Source organism: Protopterus annectens, chromosome 9.part0, assembly GCF_019279795.1.
Source record: "Protopterus annectens isolate FY-2018-M chromosome 9.part0, PAN1.0, whole genome shotgun sequence".
In the NCBI taxonomy this organism is placed as follows: Eukaryota; Metazoa; Chordata; order Ceratodontiformes; family Protopteridae; genus Protopterus; species Protopterus annectens.
In genome coordinates, this window is record NC_056743.1 from 1,334,981,445 (window position 1) to 1,335,002,356 (window position 20,912).

The 20,912-nt window shown below is 43.8% G+C and overlaps 1 protein-coding gene across 2 annotated transcripts in view; it reads right to left on the bottom strand.

Moving 5' to 3' along the window:
• LOC122812057 (G protein-coupled receptor kinase 5-like) overlaps nt 1-20,912 on the bottom strand; it is a 1,528,223-nt gene that overhangs the window by 345,532 nt on the left and 1,161,779 nt on the right. The window lies entirely within an intron of this gene.

The following is a 20,912-nucleotide window of genomic DNA, read 5'->3' on the forward strand; positions in this document are numbered from 1 at the left end:
GTTAAGGTGACTTTCCTAACTGTGTCCCCTTTGAAACAAAAGTAAAAAGCTTTCAAACAAGACAACTGGCAAGTCTGGAATCCTCTGCAGCTGTTATACTCCCAGCCATGGTTACATCAGTATAAGCTCTTCCTCCTCTCTCTCTCTTTATTCAGGACAGCTCCTTTTGGATTGTACACTTCTTCATTCGTTTGTTCTTCAAGTGATCATGACTTTATCCAAAACCAGAGTCACAAGCCATAAACAGGATCAGCATTATTCCTCATTCTCCAACTACTCGTTTAACTCTACTCAGTGTTGTAGGACAGTCAGACCCTATCCCAGCACTCAGTGAATACAAGGTAAAAAAACTAATACTGGGTCCTATGACAATCTATTGCAAAACAGACACATGCACGTTTGCGCACACACACACACACACACACACACACACACACGCGCGCACACAGACACACACACACGCACGGACACACACACACGCATGGACATACACGCACGCACGCACATACACAAAACATGCACATCTATGGGCAATTTGAAGGAACACTGATTCACTTATGGCATGTTTATAAGATGCTAGCGGAAACTGGATCACCCAGAACACACAAAAATACAGCAAAGAAGGCACCCCATCTGGACAATGGATCACTATGAGGAAGCCAGTCCTACACTGGTGAGGTACAGGGATCAAGCCCTCACTATAGCCTAAATGACCCAGGTTCAAAGACTGAAGGCACAGGTATGGAGGATGAGCAAACTCATCCTAGGCCTGGGGGACTGCACAGTGTTGGACACACACAAGTTAAATAATTTCCCTTGGGGAGCCCTGGGAAACAACTACACAGTGACTCCTGTGGGTGGACAAGGCAGTCTTACTGTCTCCAGCCCCCTGCAGAAGTGTTCGTCTGATGAGAGCAGTGTCAACATTTGAAACAGGACAAAGGCACATGCTCTATGTTTGACAGTAGAACAAGATGCATGCCATAGCCTCTTAGATGTTTGTGAACAAGGTTCTCCAGGCATTTATCCAAAGTGTTGAATAAAGCTACATGTCAATTATTGTCCATGTCATCTAGCTGGCTTCCCTGGTGGATAGGAACAATGTTTTTTTTTTTTAAACAAGAAACATCTTTATTGAATTATCACTTATGACACAGACAATCATAGATTTATATAAATGAAAATAAATCATAAGACATATTTTCAGTTTCAAACATTATACATCACTTTTAATCTATACAGTCATTGTCAGTCAAACATTACATAGCTCATTCAATTCCTACCTTCCCTTAAACCTCATTCTTCCACCAAAACATTATTCTGAATATATTGTTCCTACAATTCCCATGTGTTTTTTCTAAGTAATTTGCTCCTACCTTTTCTAAAGATCCCATTTCCAGTTCTTTTATCTCTGTTACTATATTCATTACTTCTAGTACAGTTGGTTAGACTTTGACTTCCATTTTCTAGTAAATGCTGTTTTGGTAGCCACCAGAATTAAATTCCGCAAGGCCTTACTATTTCATCATAACTCAAAAAAGTCATCTCCTAGTTGTACCAATTTGCTCACCCAGTATTTTTTACGGAATAGTCGACAGGGAATTTTTAAAGTCTGCCAGTCTATTACTCTCCCAAAAATATGTTCCCAACTACCTCTTTCTTCCCTATCACATCTCCAACATTTGCAATCCACCTGAGGAAAATTCTTTGGAGTCTGCATGGGGAATAAAAACATCTACTCAAAACACTTACAAGCAAGGATCCTTGGATAGGACCAATTTTAACTGCTTTTAAAAGCTGAAGTTCAGTATTTTCAGTCATGTACCTATTAATGATCCACATAGGAGGAATTGTATGCTGACATTACTACATGCAGATTCTTCAGAGAAAGAGTTGATCAGACCCTGATTCACTTTATGACATCATGGCAAAGATGAGAGGCTATCCCTTACAGCAGTGTTTCACACTGTGCACCTCCTCATGATAGTCAAAGCACTGCTTGGGGTGGTCTTGGTGAGGAATCTGACAGCCACAGATTATATTTTGGATTTGCATCTAGACACGGAATGTGGAAACATTTCATCAACATATATTATGACCAAATTACCCATGGTAGTGGTGCTGCGGTAGCGTTGTTGCCGCACAGCAAGACGTTGTCCCGTTCGATTCTCAGCTAGAGCGTCTTCTGTGAGGAGGCATGCGTGAATGGGTGTGCCTTTGTTGAAGGTTGTGCATCAGGGCTGGTAACTCGGCACGTAAAAATCCACTACCAAACATTAGCGGACTGGAGTTCCGCTGTGGCGACCCCTAACTGGGATAAGCCGAAAGACACAACATATTATGACCAAATTGCTAAATGGGTGACTGTCAGAAATGAGCTGGCAGGGACAGAAGCTAGACAAGCTTATGTAGATGGTATATCCCAACCATGAAGGCTTCTTGAAAAATTGCTGAACCGAGATTGTAGGAGAAGACAGACTCAATCACAGAACCTACTAAGGAGTGTTCCCTTTGTTAGGTCTTAGTATTTTATACTGGAAAGACCAAGAGGAGTTTTAAGGAGAGGACATATGAGCACATTAGGGATATGAAAATTGCTAATCCTAACAGTGCTCTTTACAAACATGTAGTGCAGTTTCCTGAGCATAACTTTAAGTTTCTAGCTGTTGAAAAAGTGGCACTAGATCCTCGGGGGGGGGGGGGGGGGGGTCCATGGGAGGAATTTCTCAATTTCAGAGAACTGTGGTGGCAAAATCAAACTCAATGCCACTAGCCCACCTGGTCTTAATGAAAGTGTAAGTCTTAGCAGTTTTTTGAAGTTACGTACGTACACTGGCTGACACACATTTGGATTCAGATCGAGTTGGTCTTGGGGTTTGTGATTTTATGGAGTTGTTTAAGTTTTATTTTGGTTATACCTACAAACAGGGGGGGTTATAGGTTTTAGGAAAAAACTATGTTAGAGAGTTTTGTACATTATTTGTACAGTATATTTTATGTGGCTGAGTTCATAAAGTGTTTTCAATATGTAACAATATTTGATAGTTTTAGGAAATGTTTTAGTATTTTTAGGCACTGTGTTTTTAAGTCAAAAGTCCTGGTAATTGACATGTGATTAATTTTCAGTTCAAATACCATGATGTTATGTGGGTAATGTATTCCGAGGAAGTCAGCTGATGTTGCTGACGAAAGCGCTCAATAAACGGTTGAACTTACGTTTGGTGTTGGACTGTGGCTCTACTGTTTTTTTTTTGTTTATTGTTCAGCATCATGTCCTAGGTCTTACTATTGCCAACTAGACAGCAACTTAACTTCAAATCCGACAACTTCAGTGGTTCAAGTAATCTTCATCACTTATACAATGCCAGTTTAACTCAGCCATACCACAATCCTTCTCACTCTTCATTCCTCACACAACAAAGCATACTGAAATGCCTTCACGCTGGCATGAGATGTATTCCACACTCTCACCCATTATAACCTAAATATATCAACTGCCACCTCTTTCACTGTATATACCTAACCAGGTATATCCAACGATGGAACATCCACAGAAATTCCTCTCTAAAGCATATAAGGTGTAAAGAAAGAATAGTTGTGTAAAATCTTACCACAACCATAGATGCTCCTCTTTTCACTGCTGCAGTATTCTTAACCTGAGGGATCTCCCGGCGAAGGCAACCTGGCGTCGGCCAGTATACAAAAGTCTTAACACTATTGTAGGGTACATGGGACATCACACGTACACTGCTGTCAGATGCAGGCCATAAAAGCAATGTACACATGTACCATCCTCAGAACTGAATGCCCCAGGAAGAATGCCAGACTAAGTATATAACAAGGTCAGTACATCCAAGCAAAACAATAGACCTGGGGGGAAGGAAGGAGCAGAGGAGCTCTCAATGAAGCCATGTAAAATGACTTTACCAAACCCGGCTCTAGATCTGGAAATTCCATCCAATTTGCAGTGTTTCGTAAAGGTAAGGATTAAAAACCAGGTAGTTGCTTCAAGGATGGTGCTGTTTTATCTAAGTCCTTGAAGAATGCCTTAGAGGAAGCCACAGCCCTGGTAGAGTGGACCTTCAAAGGTGAAGAGGGTTTCTTCCCATGGAAGGTGTAACAAAGGCAAATGGTCTTTGAAATCCAAGAAGAAATAGTCTGCTTGGAAACGGGTAAGCCCAGAGCCCTGGGATGAAAGTTCGTAAATAGTCAATCAGATTTCCTGATAGCTTTAATCTTGTCCAGGTAAAAGTTGTCTGTGTACATCTAGGGAGTGTAGTACTTTCTCACTGTGATTTTGTGGAGAAGGGAAGACGGTAGGTAATTGAATGGATTGGTTAAGGGATAACTCATTAACCACTTCAGGCATAAAGGAAGGATTTGTTCTCAAGGATACCCTAACCTTATGAAATACCAAGAAGGGGGGCACCGACATAAAGGCTTAAAGCTCTGACATCCTTCTGGCTGAGGTCAAGGCCACTAGTAGAACCGGTTTCCAGGAGCAATGTTTGAGGGAGGCCGGAGGTGCATGCTCAAAAGCGTCCAGGATCAGCTTTTCTAGAAGAAAATTAAGGTCCCAAGGAGGAGGAATAGGTTTTCTGGGAGGTCTAATGTGAAGGGCACTCTTAAGGAATTGTTTCACCTCAAATCTGGACACTAGAGGAGGGGGAAGAGGCAGACAAGCAGAAATAGCTGACATGTGCTTTGACAGAGGAGTAAGCCAAGCCAGAAGAGAGCAATTCACACAAGTAAGACAGAACACTGGGATTCCTACTATTAGTGGGTCTTGGTTCTTAGAGAGACATAAGAGTGAAAATCTTTTCCACTTGGAAACATAAGAATTTTCTGGTGTTGGGTTTTCTGGCCTCCCACACAACCCTGAGCATGTCCTCTGAGAATAGGTGTCTGAAGGGGACTGGAATCCTAACACCCACAGTGTCAGCTGTAGCATTAACGGATATGCGTGTATTACGGATCCTTTGTTCTGTGTGAGAAGATCCACTCTGGTGGGGAACCTGTGGTGATGGCCCTTAGCTAAATGTAAAAGAAGGGGGAACCAGTGCTGTCTTGGCCAAAATGGAGTCACCATGAAGATTTTTGGTTGGTCTTGTCAAATCTTGAACACCACCTTTGGTATTAGAGGAAGGGGAGGGAATGCATACAGAAACATCCCCTTCCAAGAAACGGAGAGGGCATCTACCTTCCAAACCAGAGGACTTATGACTCTGGCACAAAATTTTGAAAGTTTTCTGTTCAGGGGGTAGACAAATAAGTCTATTTGAGGAATACCCCATTGGTGGACTATGTCCAGGAATACGGCCCTGTGAAGCACCCATTTGTGGGATTGAGTCAGGGACCTGGTTAAGGAGTCTGCTATGAGAGTCCATTTGGAGGGAATGTACACTGCCTGATTAGCCATGTGGTACTGGGCCAGAAATTCCCATACCAGAACAGCCAACCTGCAAAGGAGATAGGATTTCATCCCACCCTGCTTGTTCACATAGCAGAGGACTGTCATGTTGTATGTGCAGTTGTAGAGGGCCTGGGCAAAGGAGGGGCTGAAATGCTTGTAGAGCTAGTAGTGATGCTCACATTTCCCTGATGTTGATATGTTCTGATTTTTGGGAGGGAGACCAAATTCCCTGAACTGTATTTGCTCATGGCCACTCCCCAGCCTACAGCTGATGCATCTGTGTAAAGTTCTAGGACTGGGGTGAAAAGATGCAGGGGCAGACCTGAACTTAGGGCTATCAGTTGGATCCACCAGAGTAGTTTCCTCTTTAGGCAAGGAATGAGGGGGACTTTGTATTCTAGTGGGTGAGATTGCGGAGTCCACACTGGTCTGAGGAATCACTGGAATTTCCTCATGTGGAGTTTTGCCATAGGCACCATAGGAATGGCAGAAGCCATGAATCCCAGCACCCTGAGGAACTCCCTGGTCATGATGAGTGTCAAGGGTTGAAGGGAGTGAAAGAAGGACTGAAGGTCCTGCACCTTCTGTGGTGGAAGTGACATTCTCATAATGTCTGTCTGGATTCGACAACCCAGGAAAATGTGGTCCTGTGAAGGGGTGAGGACTGACTGCCTGTAGTTGATGGTGAATCCCAGGTTTCCGAGGAGGAAAATGGTGGTCTCCAGGTTTTGGAGTAGAATGTGGGAAGTTGGGGCCTGTAACAGCAGGTCGTCCAGCTATGGAAAAATCTGGATGCACAAATTGTCTCCAGTGTGCAATTACTGGTGCCAGGTATTTTGTGAATACCCTCGGTGCTGTAGAAAGACCAAAGGGGAAGGCAGAGAACTGAAAATGCCAGGAACCCACAGAAAAACGTAAGAATTTCCTGAACATGGGGTGAATATGGATGTGAAGGTAAACATCTTTTATATCTAGAGATGCTATGTAACTTTGTGGAAGGATAAGGGGGAATGGAGTTTGGAGTGTCAACATTCTGAAGGCAGGAGCCTTTAAGAAGGTGTTGAGATGAGATAAATCCAGGATTGGTCTCCAGAGGCCATCCTTTCTGGGTACTAAGAACATTCTTGAATAGAAGCCTTTCCCTCTTGAGGTTTGAACCTTTTGAATGGAGCCCTCCCAAAGGAGCTTTCAGAAGAGGGGCAATTGCTCTCGGGGGGGGGGGGGGGTTGAAGTATGCACCTGAAGGTGGGGACGGAGTGCCAAACCATGAAGTATCCATTTTTGATTATGGAATGCACCCAGGTGTCTTGGGTGATGCTTTCCCAGACCCTGTGAGCATTTGAGAGGGGAAAAGGAGACATCTGCAGGGTAGTCAGACTCCTTGCTTTGTCAGAAAAGGACTATCTTTGTTGTGAGGATGGATGAGAACTCATAGGTTTCTGCTGTCTCTTGCCTCATCTGAAAGAGTTACTAGAGGGGTGCTAAATCTGGCTATGGATGGAAACAGGCTTAGAAGGGAAATTCATATGAAATGTAGGCACAGGAGAAACCAGGATGTGCTTCAGCTCCTCGAGTTCTTTGTTTTTACCTGCAAGGACTTAAATAGAGAGGCTGCTGTCTTACCAAATAAGGCTGAATTGTCTAGTGGTGCAACCATTAATTTACATTTGAAGTCATCCTGGAGGAGGCTACAACCTGAGCCAGGAAAATCTTCTAAGAAATGAACCAGTAGCAGCTGGCCTGGCACAAGCCTCCACAGCATCACAGCTGCATTTAATGGAATGTTTTGCCACTTGGAAGGAAGCCCCCAGGACAGACAGAGCCAAGGTTTTTCCTTCTGAATCTGGAAGATCTGCAAGGGTACTAGATTCCTGAGACAAAAGCTCCAAGGAGTACTTTGTCATACGTGTCTGATAATTGATGGCCCTGAAAGCCAAGGTGGCTGATGTATAGGCCTTTTTAACCAGTCTTTCAAGGGTTCTACTCTTTGTCTGATGGGAGAAGACAGGAGGAAGGAAGCATCCTAGTGGGTTTATCTGTAGCTACAGAAATGACTGCTGGTTCTGCAGCAGGATACCTAAAGAGAAATTTACAATCCTCAGGGACCTTGTAGAAGGGGTCTGGGCTTCTTGGGGGCTGGGGCCTGGGAGTCGGGTTTGTGAAGCACTGTGAAAGGCATCCAGAAATGCAGGATGCACAGGTGGAACTGCAGATAGGCCAGGGCCATCAACTTGTAAAAGCTGAAAATATCTTTTCTGGACATCAGAAATTTGGGAAGTATCCCAGTTAAAATGTTCTCCCATTTTCAGGAGAGTTTCGCCAAAGGCCATCTCTTCCACAGTAGAGTCAGCACCAAATGACTCCTCTTCAGGGGAAACATATTACTGGAGAGAAGAGATTTGTGAAGAATAATCCAGAGATTCCTCTTCATCAGAGGAAAATTCATGAGAGGTGTCATTGTCCCTAATCCTTTTCTGAGAAGGTTGGGGAGCAGTTGAAGGAGCAGGCTGAGAAGAAGGCAGCGTGAGTGCCATGAAGGCCTAAACAAGCTTTGGGAAAAGGCCTGCCAATCTGTAGGGGCCTCTCTAGTAGGAGAAACATGCTTAGTCTTTTGTTTTTTCTTTGCAGGAAAAATGATCCTGTGTTGGAGGACCAGACGGAAGCCTACATTCAAATGTGTCTGACTCTGTCTCTTCTCTTGCTTAGGTTTGAGGTACCCCCCAGGACCCTCCATACTTTCAAGCCTAGGTTCCCTCACAAAACCCTGATTGGAAGTTTGTTCGACCTCCACAGACGTGTTCACAGCAGAAGTCAAGGCAGCCATAGAACTGGCTTGGCCTGTGAATCCATGCCTGAAGTCGAACAAACTTCCACATTGTCAAGCACCTCGGGAAAAAGTCTGACGGTAGAGGTGCGAGGAAGCCACAGCCTGAGGTTTCTTGGCTTTGTGCTTCACCAGCTCAGTGTTGGACCCTGAGGTGCCCTCTATATGCTTAGCTAACAACTTAAACTGTTTGTTCTCTAAATAAATGGCAAGATAGGAAAGCTTGCTTCTAAGAGTCTTTGGAATGAAAGACTGGCAAATGCTACAGGACTTATGGTCATGGTTAGGGCCTAAACAAAAGAGGCACTGAGAATGGCTGTCTTATGTCGAATTTGTCTTCCACACTGGCACTTGCCCCTCTTGGATGACATAAGCAAAACAGTAGTAACAGAAAATTTTCCCCAACAGGGCACTTATCTGGCAAAAGGCTGAAGTCACAAATGTTGAAACGATCAGACAGACAGTCCGAATGGTGTTGACAGGAGGCAGAAAAGTTCTCAGGATGGTACATGCATATGTTGCTTTTATGGCCTATGTCTGACAGCAGCCGACATACACTGTCCCACGTACCCTACAGTAGTATAAGACTTTTGTATACTGTTCGATGTCGGGTCGCCTTCAGGTGGGAGATCCCTCAGGTTAAGAATACTGCAGCATGTGAACAGAAGGACATTGTGTCTTATGCAGACCATCTCAAAGGCCTATCTACAGACTGTTAAGGGAAGATCTACATCTGGCATATAAGGCATCTTTGGACCCCACTCTGATGGACCTCTTTCATATCTACACAATAAACAGCACCAGAATTAGCCTTTCTAAAGGCTTAAACCTTGCTTGTGATATAAATAAGACCAGCTAGAGAGACAGGTATGTATCCTAGAGACTACCCTTTCTCTGAAACAGACTCCCCACCCATGTGAAGCAGAGTTCCTCTGTAACCTGAAAAACTGGATAGGAACTGGAAATTCACCCCGGGGTTGGTACTTATGCCACTAATGAACATAGGCAGCATGTAAATGGTTCATCTCTCAGGCCCCTGCATGTAAATGCTTAATCTCCCAAGCCCCTGCTTACATTACCAACGGAACCAGAACTTGTCAGAGACCTTAGGTGCATGATTAGGCCTAAAAAGGTCCTACAGATCATTAGCAAAGTGCAAACCCATGAACCTATAATGCTAATCATTAAATGGTGCATTTAATGCACACTTGGACTTCAAGCTGTGATTTCAAAATGGAATGGGATGAAACCTTGACTGGTGCTTGCTTTAGATGTTGCATCCTATTCCATTTGAGTAAAAGTATTAGAGTATAGAATGAAACATTGCAGTCTAAAATGGCAGAAATGTCTTTAAAATTGCTGAATCACTGTATTTTTTATCATCTTTTATACGCAACTCTTATTCATTATCCAGCACAAAATTTACAGTACATGAGCACGCCATAAGCTTGGTGCCCCAATTACTTTGCTCTGGCAGCTGCCACCGCATTTTAATAATTCGTATATTTTGGGATTAGGTTATACATGAAGTCCAGCTCAAGACCAGAGCTCACATTTTTTTTCAGTTAACACCACTTTTTCCACCTTCCTTTTCTATGCTGCACATTACCCTTACCTAATGTACTTTTTTACCTTCTGCTGCATTGAGTATCATCACTTTATTTCAAAAGATTGTTTGTAACTTTTCCCTTCCATCCAGTCTGAGTGCTCACCTCATTATTTTTATTCACTGCCTTTGGAACATCTGTCCACTTATCTGTCCATTATTTTTATTCACTGCCTTTGGAACATCTGTCCACTTATCTGTCCCACCAACCACATTCCACTCATCCTTCTGTTACTACTACTTCACTGCCTTTCAATGGCAAACCTGTTTGTTTCTTACAATTCCCTTAACCCTCTCTCTTCAATTCCACTTCTTCTTTCAAAACTTTTCCTGGAGGATAGCTTCCCTTTCCCTTCTTTTTATTCCCACATCTATTTACAGTCCTCACCCCCCCCAGCTAATCACTTTCTATTTCTACTGCCTCTTTTCTTCCACTTTCATTTACTTGTCACCTGCCTTTACCGTGCATCCTTTCTAGTCACTCTTTTTGCCCATTTCCTCCACTTTCCATGAAGACTCTTTATCTTCCCTATCTCCCCTTCCCCTTTTTCCATTTCCTCTATTTCATTACTTGCTTAACTTCTTCTCCTGTTGGACAGGTTTTACTTCAATTTTCGAGTTACTGCTTTTTACAAACCATCATCAGCAACAACCCCATCAGTACTCTCCTCTCGATTTCTCCTCTTCTTCTTTATTAAATACTAGTATAGTACAGATGTATAAAATGTTACCATAAAAATAGATGCCCTTTTCTTCACTGTTGTAGTATTCATCACCTGTGTGATCTCCTGCTAAGAATAGCCCAAAATCCAGCCAGTATACCAATGCATTTACATCTTCCGAGCATTGTACGTCAGCAGTATGCCCCTGCCTTGGTGTGGGGCATAAAGATGATGTACTTAAACTGAATACTCTGAACTTAAAGTGCCCCAGGATAACTACTGCAACCCTAGAAGAAGAGAGAATATGCACAATCAGGAGGAAAAAAGAAAAACAGGAGAGCAAATAGGGCAAGGTGGCAAAGACCCCTCAACCAGTAAACTGTTCCCAACAAAAGAAAAGGAAATAAGAGAGTATGAGGGAGGGACTGACTACTGCAACAGTGAAGAGAAGGACATCTACTGTTATAGTAAGATTTTACATGAATGTACTATGTCCTTCCATATATTCGTCACCTATGGGACAGTACCTACAGTAGCAAAGGATGGGAGGACGAAGGCACAAAGGACCTCTCCACAAACCCATGAAGGGTAGCCCTAGCTCTGGAAATGGCATCCAACTTGTAATGTTTCGTAAAAGCGTGGACAGAGGACCAAGTAGCTGCTCAGAGGATGGATCTAATATCTAAACCTTTGAAGAAAGCCTCAGAAGAGGTTACTGCCTTCATAGAACGTGCTCAAACTGAAGCAGAAAGATGTTTACTATTAATGAACAGCAAAAGGCAATGGCATCAGAAATCCAGGAGGAGATGGCTTGCTTAGAAACCACCAAACACAATGTACTGGAAATAAAAGAAAACAATTTTCCCAAATTTGCAAATAGTCCAGATCCCAGATTCGCTGGTTTCAGGACTTTATTTTGTGTTTCTGAGTTGTCCAGACCTTGCTGTGGTAGAGGGAAGTCTTTCTGCTTATCGGTGTGAGTGGTAAGCATTGAGCTGCCTATCTGTCGCTAGAGGAGTGGTTTCCAGCTCAGGAATTGTACCTCATTTGGCTGTTTGGGGCTGCTTTCTATCCATTTCAACTTTTTGGCTTAAAAACCTGGGTTTGTGCATGCTTGCACTTGTTTTAGATCAGTGGATCCTGTTTGGGCGTCCTGCAGACTACTACATCACCAGAAATGAGGAAGAGACTTTTTGCTAATTACAAACACCTTTTTGGCTTTTTGCTAACTGCACTTCTAAAAGCCATTTTAAAGTAGTCTTGCTACTACTTCTACTGTATTTTAAATCGTTTTACTGTTTGTGCACTTGATTTCTGCTTAAATTCAAAGTTTAAACAGCATTTAATGTTGTAGGCTACATACTCAAGTGTAATAGCCTTTTCTGTGCTTATTTACTGTTTAACTGCATTTTTCTGCTTAATTTTACCCAAAAAAAAAACCAAAAAAAAAAAAAACATTACTATCTGTTTGCTTGCTTCCTGCCTTTTTTCTATACTAGAATAGTCCGGATCCCAGATTTGCTGGTGTCAGGACTTTATTTTTGTGTTTCTGAGTTGTCCAGACTTTGCTGTGGTAGAGTGAAGTCTTTCTGCTTATCAGTGGGAGTGGCATTGAGCTGCCTATCTGTCACTAGATGAGTGGTTTCCAGCTCAGGAACTGTACCTCATTGGCCGTTTAAGGCTGCCTTCTACCCCTTTCAACTTTCTGGCTTAAAAACCCATGTTTGCGTGGGTTTGCACATTGAGCAGCGCTGCTTAGCTAGGGTTAAACTATTACCGGCACCAGAAAGTGTGCTCTTCATATTTTCCCTATGAACTAGCCATTTTTCCAGTCTTAGCACTTAAACCTGATTCTTTGAGCTCAGCACTTGCTTAGAACTCATTGTAAGCACTAGATATTCTATAAATTGCTACAGCACTCAAATTTCCTTACCAAGTAAAGAGGAAAACAGTTCTAGTACTTAAATAAACAAGCACCTATCCAGGCATGCCTAAGGGTCAGCTCCCAGTGTTTTCTCTGGTCCACCTGATTAATCTGGGCATCTTGGAGCAATGTAGCAATTGTCTCATGTTCACAGACAACCCTCTCCTCCTACCACCCAACATCACAACCCGTCAGAGATGCACGTATATAGCCAAGCTGCAAGCCTAGCTCTCTCCAGCCAAGACTGGACTAGTCAGTCAAGAGGAGAAGGTAAACACCCGCACCACAACACAAAGCCCTTCAAAACCTACACCACCAAAACTCACACATAGTAACACAAAACACACACCTACATTTGCAGAGGCTGTTAATAAAAATCTGTCCAAGCAACAGAGACCTCCAAAGCTGAAACGCAAACAACCACAACCCCCCCCCCCAACACAACTCAAGCAACACATAGCCCACAAAACCAGTGTGCCACTAAGGCAAAACAACGTACCCAACACACCAGTTATAGGAGACTCTATAATCAGACACAATGAAGTCCCACTCACCAGGCTAAACAAGGAGAAAATTACAGTCAGCTGCCTGATGGGTGCCTGGATCTGCTACATAACACACGCACTCAGGTCACTCCACAACAAATACAAATACAACTCTGTCATTGTCCATGTTGGAGTGAATGACCAGAGATGAATCTCCCTGGATTACATGAAAAGAGACATGGAGGAGCTCTTGGATCTTGTAGCCCAGGCAGGTATGACCCTAGCCCTAAGTAGTATCCGGCCATCGCCCATAATGATACCACAGTACAAGGACAAAATGATTGACTTCAACAACTGGCTAAGCTTCTGGTGTCATTCAAAGGGGATCCATTATCTGTTTGCCTGGGATGACATGGTTGACAGACTACGATTCTTTGCCAGAGATGGCCTGCACATGTCGCCCCTGGGATTCCGGATACTGGCTAAGGCTCTTGCCACGCCTATAGTGCCTTTTTTAGGCAGGTTTCAATGACAAAATTACCACCGTAACAGGTATAAGCAAGCAAAATCTGAGGGTAATGCTACTCAATGCTAGAAGTCTAAACCTCAAAATGTAGTAACTCGAGGCACTCCTCAAAATGGAGAACATCGACATCTGTGCAGTGACAGAGACCTATTTCAAGGCTCCAGAGAGCACCTCTGCAATACCAGCCTACAATTCATACCACACCTTTCGGCCATCTAACCTGGACCGAAACATTAAAGGTGGAGGCGTGTCCATATTCACCGAGGATATCCACACCTCCAGGTTAGTTGCCCAACATAATGCATCCGCGATTCTCCAGGTGCAACTAACACTAGACAAGACTGCAATCCAAACTGTAGCTTGCTACAGATACCCCACCATGCCCCATGATTCCCACTCCACTTTTCTTAACATACTGGAAAGTATTAAGGTACAACCAAATACCCTAATACTGGAAGACTTCAACTACCCCGCCATTAACTGGGAAAACTACTCATGTACCAACACATCTGCTCAATGATTTTTGGAATTCATAAATTCCAACGCCTTGGATCAACTTATCCATACCCCCACCAGGAGCACCAATATCCTAGACCTGGTTATTACCAACATGGGCAACCCATGCTCCACACCAGAGGTCAGCTCCTTGTTGGTCAGATCCAACCATAAGCTAATCACCCTAGACTTCCACATCCTGTCCCCAACCCCATTAAGGTAACCACCGTAAAAAACTTCTCCAAAGCCAACTTCATGCTTCTCAAGACAGAAGTGGCAAACTTCACAACACCCATGCAAACGGAAAGTAGAAGTACGACTGCTGAAACTTACACCAAAGCATTGTATGGACACATACATGAGTGCATGGACCGTGCCATCCCAAACAGAACCAAAACGCTCTCCTCCAAAAAAAAGGAAGCCAATCTGGTGGTCCCCTTCCATAAACTCTACAACAAAAGGAAGAAACTGTTGCAAAAAAGAATAAAATCCCATGATTTGAAAAACTCCCTTGTCAGCCTCAGCAAGACGCTGAGATCCCTCATAAGATCCTCCAAAGCTAGTTATGAAAACAAAATCACCACAGACTCTAAAGACAACCACAAGGCATTCTACAGTTATGTCAAGAATCTCAATGACAAATCTGCTCTGAGTTACAGCACAATGGCACTAAATATACAGAACCAACTGATATTGCAACATCTTGGCAGATAGGTTTAGTGCTAACTTCACCCCCCCTCACCCCCTAAAGGGCCCATCTCAATACCGGAAGAATACCAAGTCCCGGTAATCATGGTCGCACAGGTAAAATCCGTACTCTCCAAAGCCAAGAATACAGCATCCATGGGATCAGACAACACCCCGGGCTCTGTTCTGCACAAATTACAAAACGAACTGGCACCCCACCTAAGTACCATAGTCAATCTTTGCCTCACTTCAGGCTTTGAGCCTACTGAATGGCGCACTGCTACGGTTATCCCACTCCACAAGGGAGGATCCACCACGGACCCTGGAAACTATCGCCCCATTAGCCTGACGAGCCTGATCTGCAAAGCCATGAAACATATCATCATGGAACTTATAAACAAAGACATAGGTAACCTTCAAACTCTGAACCCCACCCAGTCTGGGTTAGTGAAAAACAGATCATGTCTCCTATACCTGATTGACTTCTTTGAAGAAGTCACCAGAGCCGTGGATGAGGGTACAGTGGTTCAGACAGCCTATCTAGATCTCACCAAGGCATTCAACACCATCCCCCACTCTGGAATCATAGATAAACTCACTAAACTGAGCATAAATCCCTATGTCATGTGATGGGTTGCCAACTGGCTCACTGACAGAACCCACACCATGAAAGTAGCCGACTCCAGATCAGTGACAAGTGGAGTACCACATAGTTTAGTCCTAGGTCCACTCCTGTTTGGCATCTACTTCTCTGAAGTTCAGGCCAACACAGGGGGACTATGGCTAACAAAGTTTGCAGACGACTGCAAACTGGGAGCCATTATTGAATCCCCAAATGATGTGGACATTCTACAAAACAGCCTCACTGAGACAAAAGCCTGGTGTCAAAGCCATGGCCTCAAGCTCAACGCCAAAAAATGCATAGTCATCCCCTTTGGGAAAAACCCTGCGTCCATGAACTACCACATAGGCGGTAGTCCACTTAACATGAAAAGCATAAGAGACCTAGGAACACAGGTAGACAGTAGTCTCTCCTTTGATAACGACATCGCCACAGCTGTCAGGAAATCCTTCTACGTGGCACACCTCATCACAAAAGGTTTCTCATCCAGAAAAAAGGAGGTCCTTGTTCCTTTCTACTCATCCCTCATTAGACAGTACAGTTGTGTACACTTACCATAAATGTAGATGTTCGAGTGTATTCACTGTTGCAGTCATTACATTTGGGTAATCCTGCTGGCAGGTTGCCCTCAGCCGGCCTGAATTCCGAAGTCTTGGGTCCTGTGTCGGCCACTGTCGCCCTTTCCCTGACGTCAGGGGTATAAAAGAAGCAGCCGATGCCATTTTCTTCAGTTTTTCTTGCCCCAGATGTCAGGTGCCCCCAAAAAGGGTAGCCAGACTTTATATATATATTCATTAATACACCAATATAAATTTTACCTTCATCTATAAGCAAATACACCACATAGGTAGTATAAATCAGAGAAGGACAGATAAGATCCAAAAGAAAAAAGGGGGGAGGCGGGTGGGTAACCTGGACTGCAACAGTGAATACACTCAAACATCTACATTTATGATAAGTGTACACAACTGTACTATGTTCTTTGTGTTTCACTGTTGCAGTCATTACATTTGGGTAGAGTCCCAAAGCTATGGTTAGGAGGCTGGAACTAGACAGCAGTAGGAGCGGCTAAGAGGCCCTGCAGGACTGCAGTGGCAAAGCCTGCCCTGGATTTAGAGTAGAGTGGCAGATGATAATGCTTTGTGAAGGTATGCACTGAACTCCAAGTAGCCACCTCTAAAATGTCTCTGGTTGGTACTCCCTTGAGAAAGGCTGCTGAGGTGGCTGCAGCTGTGGTGGAATGAGGCCTAATGCCCTTAGGCACTGGTTTGCCATGGTGTAAGTAGCAGAAATGAATGCAGTGGCCTAACCACTTAGAAATAGTCTGCTTTGAGATAGGCTTTCCTTGTGATCCTGCAGCATATTCCACTAGTAATTGCTCTGTCTTCCTGAAAGCTTTGGTTCTGTCCAAGTAGAATCTAAGCCGCCTGTGTATGTCCAAAGAATGCAGAATTCTTTCCCCTTTGTTCTGTGGATTTGGGTAAAAAGTTTCCAGATGGATGGCTTGGTTAAGAGCCGCACTGGACACTACTTTAGGCATAAATGTTGGGTTTGTCCTCAGGGAGACCCTGTCTGGATGAAAAATGATGAAAAGCCATGAGCGCATGTAGCTCTGAAACTCTTTTTGCAGAAGTAATTGCTAAAAGCAGAGCTGTTTTCCAAGATTAAAACTTCATGTCAGCAGTAGCAGCTGGTTCAAAAGGAGGCAGTGTGAGCTTTTCCAAGACATAGTTGAGGTCCCATGCAGGTATTGGTAGTGTCCTTGGGGGCCTTAAATTTTTGGCTCCTCTGATGTACTGCCTTAATAAAGGGTGAGAAAAAAGTGGTGGCTCTGTATTGTAATGAGCCAAAATGGCAGAGACATCAATTTTAATTGATGGAAAAGATAGGCCTTTGTCCAGCATCTCAGTTAAGTATTGCAAAATCTGAGGAATATTTGGTACCGCTGTATCAGTTCCTTGTGCCTGGTTCCAGGCACAGAATCTCTTCCATTTTCCAGCATAAGATTTTCTAGTACTAGGCCTTTTGGCTTCCAGAATGACATCCATCACAGCTTTGCTGAGTGGTGTTTTTTGTAGGACTACATTATCTGCCATGCTGCCAAGTTTAATGTTCTGAGTTGGCTGTGCATGATCTGATTGTTTTGCTGGGACAGTAGTCGAGGTATTTGAGGTAAGGTCTAAGCTGGGTATAGAGATAAGTTCCTTAGTATTGGATACCAGTACTGGCGTGGCCAGTCTGGGGCAATCAGTATCATCTTTGGCTTCTCCTGTCTGACCTTTAGGAGCACCTTGGGGAGGAGAGGCAGTGGGGGAAAGGCATATACTGACAGGTTTTTCCAGCGGAAGGATAGGGCGTCCACTTTCCATGCTTGTCTGTGATAAGTCCTTGTGCAAAATCTTTTTAGTTGGTAACTGGGAGGGGAGGCAAATAGATCTATGTCCGGGCATCCCCATTTCCTTGTTATCATGCTGAAGACTTGTGGGTCCAGCTTCCACTCGTGGGGATCCATGAGGTTTCTGCTTAGTTCGTCTGCCAGAGTATTTTCCTTTCCTGGCAGTAATTGTGCCTGCAGATGTACTTGGTAAGTCAAAGCTGTGTCCCACAAGGTCATGGCTAGTCTGCAAAGGGGGTAAGAATGTATGCCCCCCTGCTTGTTTATATACCACATGAACGTGGTGTTGTCTCTGACTTTATCAGTAGTTGTTCCGGTTGAAGTAGGTCCTTGAAGGTTGTCAGTGCATTCTGAACAGCTAACATCTCTTTTTGATTTATATGTAGATGCATTTGGTTTGAGGATCATGTGCCCTGAATGCATCTTCCTGCCATGTGGACTCCCCAGGCATAGTCTGATGCATCCGTTGTTAGTGTCTCCCTGGCTGGAGGTAATGTGAATGGCTGTCCCTTGTTCTGGTGACAAGCCTTTGCCCACCATCGAAACTCCTGTTGCAGGCAGGGAATGAGAGTAATGACTGTTTCCAGGCTGTGGCAATGTTGAGTCCAAACACTTCTTAGGTACCACTGAAGTTTCCTCATATGCAGTCTTGCATATGGAATTAGTAGGATGCAGGAGGCCATGAAGCCCAAAGCCTGCAGAATTTTTCCTGCAGATAACTGGGCCTTTGTTGGCAACATTTTAAAATAGGTAGTCAGTTGCCTTTGTTTGTCTGGCGTGAGATAAGCCATCTGGGCAGTTGTACTCAAGCTTGCACCCAGGAATATTATCTCTTGTGAGGGTACTAGTTTTGATTTCTTTTTGTTGCCTGTGTACGCAAAGCATGTTAGAAGTCTTTTTACAAATGCCAGATGTTGAAGTAGAATGTCCTTATTCTCTGCTTGAATGAGACAGTCGTCCAAGTAAGGATATATTTGTATTCCTCTTTGTCTGCAGAATGCAATTACTGGTGCCAGGCACTTTGTAAAGACCCTGGGCACAGTAGATAAGCCAAAGGGCAGTGCAGAGAATTGGTAATGCATTGAACCAGCCTTGAATCTTAGGTATCTTTTGCATGATTGTCTGATTGGAACATGCAGGTATGCCTCTTTTAGGTCTAAAGTCACAAGCCAAGCATTCTTGCCCAGCATGGGCAGAAGCTGCTGCAAAGTCAACATTTTGAATTTCGGAATATCCAGGAAAGTGTTCAGAATAGATAGGTCCAGTATTGACCTCCAGGCCTTGTCCTTTCTGGGTACCAAGAACAGTCTTGAGTAAAATCCTTGTCCCTGCTCTTGCTCTGGTACTTGTTGAATGGCCCCCATGTCCATGAGGGATGAGACTTGTTTTTGTGCCTCTGCCCACTGATTTTTTTGGCAAATCTGGCCAGCCGTTTGTCTTTGGCAGAGTATGGAAATGGAACTTGTAGCCTTGTGACACTATGTTTAGAACCCACTTGTCCTGGGTTATGATGTGCCAATTTTGAGCAAAAAGTGCTAATTTTCCCCCTAAGGGTACTACCAGAAGATAAGTTCTTGGTGCTAACAGGGGAAGTCATTGGAACTGTTTTCTCTAGGTTTGTGATCTATCTTCTCCAGCTTTGGAGGTAGAAGCCCCCCATTGCTTGGGCCTATAAGAACCTTGCGCCTGGGATCTGCCCCTTTGAGGTCTGTCTGACACAGGAAAGGACCAGTTTTTTGTGGGCCAGTATCTACTAAACCTAGGTGGCTGTACTTGTAAAAAATCTTTGACAGTTTGCATGGATTTAGCTTTGTCCTCCATTTTCTTTAACACCTCTTCTGCCTTAACACCAAACAAAGTATCATGCTGTAAAGTTACATCTAGTAATTTTACTTCAATATGATCAGGCAGGCTTTGTTCCTTTAACCAAGCATGCCTCCTAATTACAGAACCCGTAAATGCGGCCCTGCAAGAGGCCTCCAAAGAATCAAAACCACATTGCAAAGTATGTTTTCCAACTTGTTCTGCTGCATACAATAAATTATGCATTTCCTTGTTTTCTGCACATTCAGAATTTAACAACATTTTCTGTTTAAGCAATCCCATGACATGTTGCTGATACTTAAGCATATGAAATTGACAGTTTAAGACCCTTATAGCCAAAGTTGCAGATGTGTAAACCTTTTTTCCCCATCTATACAGTGCCCTTGAATCTCTGTCAGCGGGGGTTGGATTTTTTGCAGTGGAAGCCTTAACTCCCTTTGGACCCTGTGAAATAGTTTCTGGGTCAGCAGCAGGGTTTCTAAAAAGAAATTTGTGTGAGTCAGGTACCCTGTAATATCTGTCAGGCTTAACAGGAGCTGGGGGTAAGGAGCCAGGGGTCTGACTAGACTCCGAAAATACATCATCTACAATGTCTAACACAGGTGGAATGGCTAGAGGCCTGTGCTGAGGTAGTAAAAGAAAATCCCTGAGCCTCTTTTTAGATTCTGAAAAATCTTGGCTCTCCCAGCGGAAATGCCACCTCATGGTATGCAAGGTTTCCCCAAAGGAATAGTCCTCAGGAGGAGGTGCTGAAGGAATAGATTCTTCAGCATCAGAATCCTCATAGGGAGGAAGAGAATATTCCTGATCAGAAGAAATAGAAACCTGATCTGAAGATTCAGTCAGTGTCTTGCCTAGGCCTCTTATCAGGAGGGGGATAGGAACCCCTGATCAAGGTAATCAAGTCTTCGGCCATTTTCAGCATCTGTTTTTTGGGCATAGAGGCCTGTCCACGTGGCTCTTGAGTTTATTTCCTTGGTTTAGAAGGTTCTTTAGTCTTTGCCTTTGAAGCTGAAGTTGTTTTAATGTAAAGATGTTTAGGTCTGAATACACCCTCAGAAGCCAGTACCTGCTCAGCGGCTCTGGACCCATCTGAGGGATTAGCGTCCGAGGCTCCAATACCTTGAGTATCCAGCGGCATGGCTGATTCCACGTGGGAGTCAGTAGCAGCCTGTGACTCTAAAGTAGCAGGCGTCGGGGGCTGCGAAAGCGCCACACTGAAAACCGGCGACTGGCTTAGAAGAAGCTTTGTCATCGGTTTTGGGCCTCGGTTGTTTTTCTTTATCCTTTTCTTTGCATTTTTTGTAAATTCCGGTAGTCGGATGGCTATCCGACGACATTTCAGGGTAATTAAACCGGCATCCAAAAAAGTTTAAAGCAAAATCATACTGACGCTTAATAGTGCGTTGGTTAAATCTAGCACAAAACCGACAACCAGTAATGTTGTGA